Raw genomic sequence first — 10,000 nt, 5'->3', positions numbered from 1 at the left:
GCGACGTCAGACCTCTATAGATACTTCCCCGACTATAATGGACCGAGGGGGAGACGCCCAAAGTGCCACTAAATATATTCGCAATCGGTTTTTTCGAAGTCGCAAGGGACCGTAATGATTTATTCACGCACGAGACTTGCGCCACCGATACAAATGCTACGAAGTTTGTGTTCTCTGCTGTGAGGGAGAAGATTCTCTATGATAATTTACGTAAGTTGTCTCTTTCAATGTGAGGCGAACACATTCTGAAAGATTAGACAAAAGAAGGAAAATAACTATTCTGTGATTATAGGGTAATAGAAGTTACATTTTCATAGAAGTAGTAAGAATTTTTACACTTGATTGTGAAACTGTATCATTAAGCGTACAAAAATAATTGTAATCTATTAAGTGGGGTGTCTTAGTGTATTCAAGACACACCAAGGGGCGTCATGTGTGTCGGTGCAAAAGTTAAATGACAAAAAGAGTAATGGTGAGCAATTCATATTTCGAACATTTTCAATATATTGCTTAAATTTATGAACATCGGTGGCAGATAATATTTATGGCTTTTGGTAAATTGCCAATTGCTATCTAGGATAAAATATTAAAAAGTACATATTGCCAAAAAATGAAACTTTTATATGTTGGAAATATCTGCAAACCTATGTAGCCTCATCCAAGTTAATTTTGAAAGTGGCATCATATATTTTGGCTTTGTGGAAAATTTTGAAGTTATTTAGTTCCTATGTTATCGAATTACTCATTAAAAAAAAGGACGGAATTTTCTTTCGATTTTATCCTTTGCTTTAGGTAATATTTGTGATGGAGGGGGGGGGGGGGGGGAGGTTTGTGTGAAATGAATTGGGAGTGGGAGGATGGCGTCTTTCCCACACATGAAACGGACAGTTTTGATGTTGGGTTTCCGTGCAATCATTATAATTTGTCAAAGGATTTTATTCTTAAAGATACTCTGAAGGTAAGGTAGTCTTGTATATTTAACTATCAAGGTAGATCTCTATCAACAGGTGTTATTGGGTTTGATAAACTAACGCAGAAATTTCTGATTTTTTTTTTTGTAGATCTTTTGATAATGAAAAATGTATGTTAGAAGAGAATCCACTCCCTAGTTCGTGTTTAGAAAGCGCGAAGTATTGTAGGACAGGAACAAAAAAAGGCAGAGCCCAGTTGAATAAGCATGCAGTGTTTCGCATCTTGATGATCCACCTTCATGTGAACCTCGTGCTGCTTTGTTTTTACATCTCATGAAAAGCCAAGATTAATGCAATCATTACTCATGATTTATCTTTTATTGTTAACAAAATTACTGATTGATTATTCGACAAAGGAAAAAAAATATATCAGAAATTATTTCAATAAAACTATTGACAGATAAATTCCGTTTCTCTTACCATAATAGATAAAAAAAGAAGACGAAAAGTAAATGATCCCAAGACGGGAGGCCATTTGTATATAAAAAAAAAATAAACTTGCAACCGACCATAAGGTCATTTAGTGACCTTTCTGACTACTACTAACGGTAGATTTGATCCAAGCCAATACTTGGTGAGTTTGATAAGAAAAACAAGATAAATAAATAAGAATATAAATAAGATGAGATGAGACAAGCTGTGATTGGATTCCAAATAATGGGACCCCAGAAATAATGGAGACAGGCTCAGTCCGGTGAGGCATGCGTGAAAGTTGCCAAAAGGATAAAAAAAAAAAAAAAAACTTGGTTGAGACGAGAACAATCATGAGGATGTACGCACACACTCATTCGTGCAATGAACGTTTAGCATATTTGGGACACACCTATTACAAGCCAGACTTGTTTTCGTTGGAAAAGCCGAATGTTGCAATGCCAAGGATCCCTCAAGGAAATACAGTCTAGCGGGAAAAAACAAGGAGATATAAAGAATAAACTTTGAAAGAGGGATAACGACTACTTGCCAAGCAGCAACCCTAGTGAAAAAGCAGAATGTAATAAGCCTATATGTCCCACTACGGAAACCATTCCAGTACACGTACAGGAAAAAAATAGTCAAAGCAAAGAATAAACTACAGAAAACTTCGGATGTTCCACAGATTCATGTATGTGATTAGAAAGATCCTTCCAGAATTGGGTTACAGCCAGGATAAAACTCGTAGTTCTGTGTAGTATTGAGCCTAACGGAGAGAAAGGCTTGATTGCTGAAATTGCAGTAATTGTTGTGGCCTGATTGGTAACGTCTCTGCCTGGTGTTTGCCAGTCGGGGGTTCGAGTCCCGCTCAGTCTCGTTAGTGCCATTAGTGTCTGCAACCATACCATCCTTGTGAGCTAAGGTTGGGGGGTTTGGGGGAGCCTATAGGTTTATCTGTTGAGTCATCCGCAGCCATTTGCCTGGCCCTCCCTGGTCCTAGCTTGGGTGGAGAGGGGTTTGGGCGCTGATCATATAACATATGCTCAGTCTCTAGGGCATTGTCCTGATTTGCTAGGGCAATGTCACTGTCCCTTGCCTCTGCCATTCATGAGCGACCTTTAAACCTAGAACTATGCAGTAGATTGTATAGTCGGGGAAGATCTGAATGTAAAAAGCGGTAGGAATTATGTAAAGTCTTATGCAGCACGCTCAGTAAGCTAAGATGGTGCCAGTGATATCCAAATCAAAGATGAGGACTTTGATAGACCGATAGTTTTTGTACAACAATTTAAGGCGAAAGTCAGCTGCTGAAGACCAGCCAGGAGAGCAATATCTAAAACATTTGAGAATAAAAGATTATATTTTTCAAAATCTTAAAAAAACTCTTGTTTACCCATTGTATATTACTGAAAAGCAGCAGGTTGATATATTTCTCATTGGATAATTTGCAACCAAGAAGCGCTTGCAATCTTAAATGAACGGAATATAATAAGAGAAACATATGCAAAACCTTTCTTACATGTATAGGTAAATGCGAACATAATTACGGCTAGAAATTATTCTGAAGTATTTTTAAAAATAAATGTTTCACAGTATATTAATCAAATCATTATCAATTAATGAAAAATCCTTCTTTAAAGGTCTTGGCGTCCTCAAGGTGACCAATCCTTAGGGAATGCTCAAGTGATGCCACTGTGTCTATGTTTAGCTTTTCGGTGCCGCCGAGACGGGAAAGTCCACGATTAAGAGACATGAAAACATTTCACAACTGTCAGCCACAGTCTAGAGTCTAGACCGTACGGTTGACTATCCAATTTTATCCGAGATCCTACACTCGTTTTGTGCAAGGAAATGTTCAGAATTGCAAAGAAATTAATTATTATCCTGGTGTCCGTTTTCAATTAAATCGTTTAGATTTTACGAAAACGTGGATCTTATTCTAAAAGCTCTAGTGTTAAGTAAATGTTTTCTAAATGAGATGCAGCAGGGAAGAATATTACCTATAATTAATGTAGATTCTTCTTGTAAAGTATACCAGGGATATATATATATATATATATATATATATATATATATATATATATATATATATATATATATATATATATATATATATCATGAGTGGCGGAGAAAAGGATATTGCACTGTCGTACAATGTCCTAGAAACTGAATTTTCATACTTGATTTAACGCTCAGGAAACCACTCTCTCCAAGCTAGGACCAGGAAAGACCAATAAATGGCTGTTGATAACTCAGCACGTATCAATGGAAGTTAGTTCTAACACCTCCACTTTATTCATATTATTGCAAGCAAAGCTATAACCCTCGTTAGAAAAGCAGGATACTATATGCCAGAGCTCTAACAGGGAAAAATATCTGTGAGGAAAGTAAACAAGGAAATAAATAACCTACAAGAAGAATAATGAACGATTTAAGAACAGTAACAACATTAAACTGGATCTTTCATATATAAACTATAAAACTTGGAAATAAAACAAGAGAAAGAGAATAAGATAGAATAATGTGCCGAGTGTACCCTCAAGCAAGAGAACTCTAACCCAAGACAGTGAAAGACCTTGGTACAGAGGCTATATGGCACTACCCATAACTAGAAAACAATGGTTTGATTGTGGATTGTCCTCCTAGAAGAGCTGCTTAACACAGCTAAAGTCTCTCTTCTACCCTTACCACTGAACAATTATAGTGCAGGCACTGCAGTGGTTAACTCCTTGAGCGAAGAAGAATTGTTTGGCAATTTCAATGTTGTCAGGTCTATGAAGAAAGAGGAGAATGTGGAAAGAATAGGTCATACTAATTGGTGTATGAGTAGGTAAAGGAAATATGAGCCGTAACCAGAGAGAGGAATCCAATGTAATACTGCCTGGCAAGTCAAAGGAACCAATAAATCACTGAGGGTAATGTCACAACGGGTTACTAGGATGGTAAGTTTGTGGCCACTAATGAAACCTATCCCCGCGTGAGAGTGGCGTGAACTTGGGGTGCATAGATTACAATTTTACGACTATTTAACTAACTACCGCAGAATTATTATTAATATTATTATTATTATTATTAGCCAAGCTACAACCATTGTTGGAAAAGCAGAATACTATCAGCCCAAGTGACGACCCCCCCCCTCCAAAAAAAAAAACAATGAGGATAGGAAATAAGGAAATATCAAATATACCATATATAAGTAATGAATAGAAAATATAAAATATTTCAAGATCAGTAACAACATTAAAAGAGATCAGTCATATATCAACTGTAAAACGATTTATGACAACTTGTTCAACAGAAAAGTATTTTTCAAATGTATGAACTTCTCTAGTTCAATCGATTCAACCGCCAGATTATGAAGATCACTCCACAATCTGATCACAGTTGGAATTATACTTATAGAATATTGTTTAATATTGTACATCTTATGATGGAGAATGCGTGACTGTTACAGTATGGTCAACTGCATACCTAGTACTACGTATAGGATGATACAGTCTAGGAAGATCCGAGTGCATTGGGTGATCTGAATTACAGTATTAAAATTCTTATGAAGCAACCTGCATAAAGAACTAACTGAGTAACAGTCTCTGAGATTAATATCCAGGAATTTAATAGATCAGAAATTTCAATCACCAAATCACGATGAGAGTCAGCAGCTTAAGACCAGACAAGAGAACACTGCTCGAAACAAGGTACAGTAGAATGAAAAAATTAAAACGTATGGAGAATTCCTTCTAAACACTTAATAAAAGAAATTGTCCAGAATAAAATAATTTACAGTGCTGCCTCTTATATCGAATGGACATTAATTACTATAAAACAACCTTCCTATTTTACATTAGTTCATTTAGTTAGGTTAGGTGGTGTTATGGGTTAAGGAGGTAGCCTAACATCGAATGTATAGTTCACTACATTCAAATTCAACGTTAATTTCTCTAGTTATTGTATACTGAAGAGCATTTTATGAGACGCGGAAAGTTATGAACCACATTTTTTTCACGTAATATTGTAAGGATAAATTTATGACTTTTGGGTACACCCAAAGGTAGGACCTGTCAAGCAATTGGATATCAGCATTGCACTACTGTATGGGGTCTAATTTAATTTTGAAGAGGTTATAATCACGCTGATGCTTCGCCTGACAATGGCCATAATAGTTTAGTCAAATATGACACATAAATTACCATAACATCTTAAAAAGCCTGATAGGTTATTTTCAAAATGACAGTTGATATAATGTTTTTATCCAATACATCTGTTGAACAGGGATAGAAAGTAGTCTTATTATCCTCTTTTAAGAAGTTTATGAAATAGTTATTTTACATACCTTTAAACTCATATTGCCTGTAAAACTCTATTCTCGTTGGTTATGCAAATTTCGCAGGTTTAGGAGTTGATGCCTTTTTCATCGGGTTAATAATGATAACACGAACCTTGCTTACAGTGCAACACACCGTCAGCCTTTAACTTTAACCATTTGTAATTTAATAAAAAAAAAGTCTCGTTTTATTTCCTTATCAACATTAGTATGCATAAAAAAAATCATCTACATTTCAACCAATTAGTTAAAATATAGGAATTGGTGTTGTTACGTAATTCTGTCCGTCATTAATATTTTTTGTGTTGTGGGCCTGTCACGAATACAAAGTTCAGTATTCCGGTCAGATTATCAATTCGAAGTGACACCTGGACAGCCTCAGAGTTGTTCCTGTGTGCAAATGTCCGTGTGATTGGTTACTATTCGTGGCATTACCTGGTAAGTGTCTCACACGCTCTATTTTTATGGTATTTACAGTAAATTAGGTTATATGGTTCCATTTTGAAGTAACCTGACAATAGACATCGAAAAAAGCACGTAACAGTTCGTTTCTCAACATAGGTAGGTCTAGGATTACCTTATACAAAAAAAAAAAAAAAAAATCTTGTCATGTGATAGATTTTTTTTTCTATATTGTAAGGAATTACGTATCACTTTTAGTTTGAGTTACAAGATTTTATCTCCAATTTGATCTGTTTTATTACCTGGTTGCTGTGTTTACATCAAATTTAGTCTTGCAGATTTTTTTGATCAAGGTTCAGTCTACGCCAGAGGCTACAGGATCCCTTTAACTCTTTATAATGTAAAATGAGGTTTATACGTCAATTTGACTAAAAATAATAACATAATAATGTTAAGGACCTAATTTAGGTAAAGAAAATCGGATACCCACCGTATGAGAGAACTCAGGCCCTAGTCAACTGCTATTGGTTATGAAATGGGGTCAGTCAAGCATAGCATAGCCCTAGAGATCCTAAATTTCGCTTTGCACATCATTGCTTAAGTAACATGTTATGTTTCAACTATTTCAACGAAATATGATGTACTAAACATAATAGAGATATTCGTTATTTTTAAATGTTTATGAAAATATCAATCTTCTTTCAGATTGTGAGGTTAGGTGAAAGTATTTTTCCGTTACCGTGAGACATTTATTTTACTGTTTCAATTAAACAGTTCAGTTCTGCCAAGCCTCAATAAGGAATTTATGAATGAATAGTTATATACCGTTTTGTTTTGTTAAAGGAACATGTTGTGTTCCTATGAGCCCAGGATAGCAGATATTTCATAAGTAGGGCCTACCTGGTCTCGATTCCCTTCTCTCTCCTAACCCCTACCCTCCCTATCACACTGACACACACAAGTTGCGTTACTTGCGTAAGAAGTTAACAAGAACCCCCCCTTCTCTCTCTCTCTCTCTCTCTCTCTCTCTCTCTCTCTCTCTCTCTCTCTCTCTCTCTCTCTCTCTCTCTCTCTCTCTCATATAATTGTATTTCCACAACTGTGCTTCCATCTTTTAAAACCTTTTCTCGGGTTGACAACTAGGGATTTCTCGGCTTTAAATGGCTGCGATGCTCGTAGTTTTGGTTGAATAATCATGCTGTTATAAGGGTACATGACATTGCAAGGTTAACGCTCGCGTCTTTTTGTGAAGCGAGTTGACAACTTTGTAAAACGTTAAGTTTAACAACTGGTACCCTCAAGAAACTGCTGTCGAGTTGCACAGCGTTGCTCGACTCCTTTGAAAATACAAATAATATGAGGTGAAAGTTTTCGGTGAGATGCGAAGGTATGCAACTCGTGATCCTTTTGTCATGCTTATTTGCATTTGAGGTGTTGGTTATTTTTATTTTCCAGTTGTTAAATTTACATGTGACTTTCAACAAGTTGTTCCTGATTAGGAGATTCTTTACAATACTTTTCAAGAATGCTTCTAAATTTATATATAACACACCAAATTATCATTTTAAAAACTTTATGGGTATTAATTTGGCCAATATCTCTCTCTCTCTCTCTCTCTCTCTCTCTCTCTCTCTCTCTCTCTCTCTCTCTCTCAGCTTCTGGGAAGAATGAAATTACGATACCATGAGCGAAACGTCATAATAATTAACTTTCACATATTTGTTTCATGTTAATTGATTTCACTACTTTGTTATTTTTAATTGCTGCAGTTCATTACGAGAGAGAAATCATGTAAGTTTACCAGTATATGACAAAATGTATGTGATCATCACAAGAGATTTCACAGCCTGCCTGGCAATCTGTTGAACAAGAATTCGAACCCCACTCAAGCTCGATAGTTTTTTCAGTAGTCTCCACAACCTCACTTTCCTTGTGAGCCATAGCTGGGGTGGTGCCCCCATAGTTTTAGCGGCTTGCCATTGCCTGACCCTCCCTGGCCCTAGCTTAATGGAGAGGTGCCTTGATAAATGGTCACTGTGACCAAGACGTAGGATTTTAATATAATTAGGTGCCAGTACTGTATGGCTGCTTTTTGCATGTGGCCTACGATATTATGACATCTGTATAGTAAGTGGCATACCTTGAAATACGACTATCTAATTAATCACTTATATTAGTTGGTCTTTCCTTCACTGTGGCTCGCTTTGCTCGCAAGTTAACATTATGCCCTTGCTCTTTTGTTCTGGCAAGTGGTAGCTTATATGTTACGCTATGCGTGTATCCCTCGTGGGTGAAAATTTGACATGACATTAATTTAATTATCAAATTGATGTACCTTGTATAGAAAAAGCATTGAATGGCACCCTCATTTTGAAAACGGGCACAAGCCATTGCTGGAACCCATAATGGGTGTCCAAGAGGACCTTGTACTTGAAGAGCAATGAATAGTACGTATTTTAGTGAGGTAGGACACATTTAAATCTGGTAGGCCACATACTAAATCCATCAAATCCATAGGCCACATACCGTATCGTCACATATATATATATATATATATATATATATATATATATATATATATATATATATATATATATATATATATATATATATATATATATATATATATATATATTTACTATAATATACAATTTATCAACATTTTGAGGAAATTAACGACAAGTAATAAACATATAACTCACGGGTAAACGAAGTAATTAAGAAATAAGTCTAAGTGCAAAAAGAAGGGGATTGGTATATGACTGTATTTAATTTTGAAATATAAAAAAAAAAAAAAAAAAATGGGAAGGCAGAAGTCGAATGTTGATATATTTTCATACATTTCAGTGCATTCCATATAAGTAAACGAACGCATTCAGAACAAAAGATACGGTAAGATCAACAGTTGTATGTTCATTCAGACGAAGGCGTCCAAGATTGAAAGAAAACTTGGTGACATTATAGACACGTGTTTTCTTTGCGGTTAAGACAATTGAGTTCAGGAAGGAGGAAATATAATTTTATAGTGATCGATTGATTTACAACTGAAATTGTCTAGCGGTGCGACAGAAGTCCAAATATCCGGATGTAGAGAGGGGGGGGGGGTAGAATAAAAGGGGGGAATCGATGCCTTCTTATTTTGAATGATGGAAAATGGTGAAACTGGGAATATGGAAGCGAAGAGAGAATTCTAAATTCGGTAAATAAAAAGAGGGTAAAAATATTAGCTGTTGTGTTGGGAATTACAATGCGAAGAAAAGTTGGGGTTGGCTTGATGATGCTTTAAAGGTTTAAAGGCCACTCATGAATGGCAGAGGCTAGGGACAGTGACATCACCCTATCTAGCAGGACTAGAGACTGACCATATACAGTATACATATGAACATCGCACAAGCCTCCTCTCCACCCAAGCTAGGACCATGGTGGGACAGGCAATGGCTGCTGATGACTCAGCAAATAGACCTGTAGGCTCCCCCAAACAACATCTCTTTAACTCAAAAGGATGGTGAGGTTGCAGACACTAAAGGAATGATCGAGTTTGAGCGGGACTCGATCTCCCAATTCTCGTGGTCAAGATTATAGGTGTTTACTCTTAAATTCCACTGCTGTGGATGTGGTTGACGTTAAATTTCCATCAATTAATTTGCATCAATTCCATCTCCTGAATGTAGATCTGTGGTTGCTGAATCGCTTAATAGAGATTTAGCTAAAATTATTGCATTGTGCAAATTATGGGGCATGAAGTTGAAACCTAACAAAACTTGAAGCAAGTAGGCCAAGGACAGTAGCTCCCCAGCATCTGGGTGTCAGCATTGACAATGTTTCTTTAACTTTGTATGACTTAAAATTTTAGGTGTAATTCTCGACAGCAAATTTACTTTTGAGAAACACATCA

The 10,000-nt window shown here is 36.2% G+C and overlaps 1 pseudogene; it reads left to right on the top strand.

The window, feature by feature from the left end:
* LOC137653450 (guanine nucleotide-binding protein subunit alpha-14-like) overlaps positions 1-777 on the top strand; it is a 5,971-nt pseudogene extending 5,194 nt beyond the window's left edge.
* Positions 778-10,000: the final 9,223 nt, after the last annotated feature.

The sequence above is a fragment of the Palaemon carinicauda genome, chromosome 14, assembly GCF_036898095.1.
Source record: "Palaemon carinicauda isolate YSFRI2023 chromosome 14, ASM3689809v2, whole genome shotgun sequence".
In the NCBI taxonomy this organism is placed as follows: Eukaryota; Metazoa; Arthropoda; class Malacostraca; order Decapoda; family Palaemonidae; genus Palaemon; species Palaemon carinicauda.
This window is presented reverse-complemented; position numbering and strand designations above follow the sequence as displayed.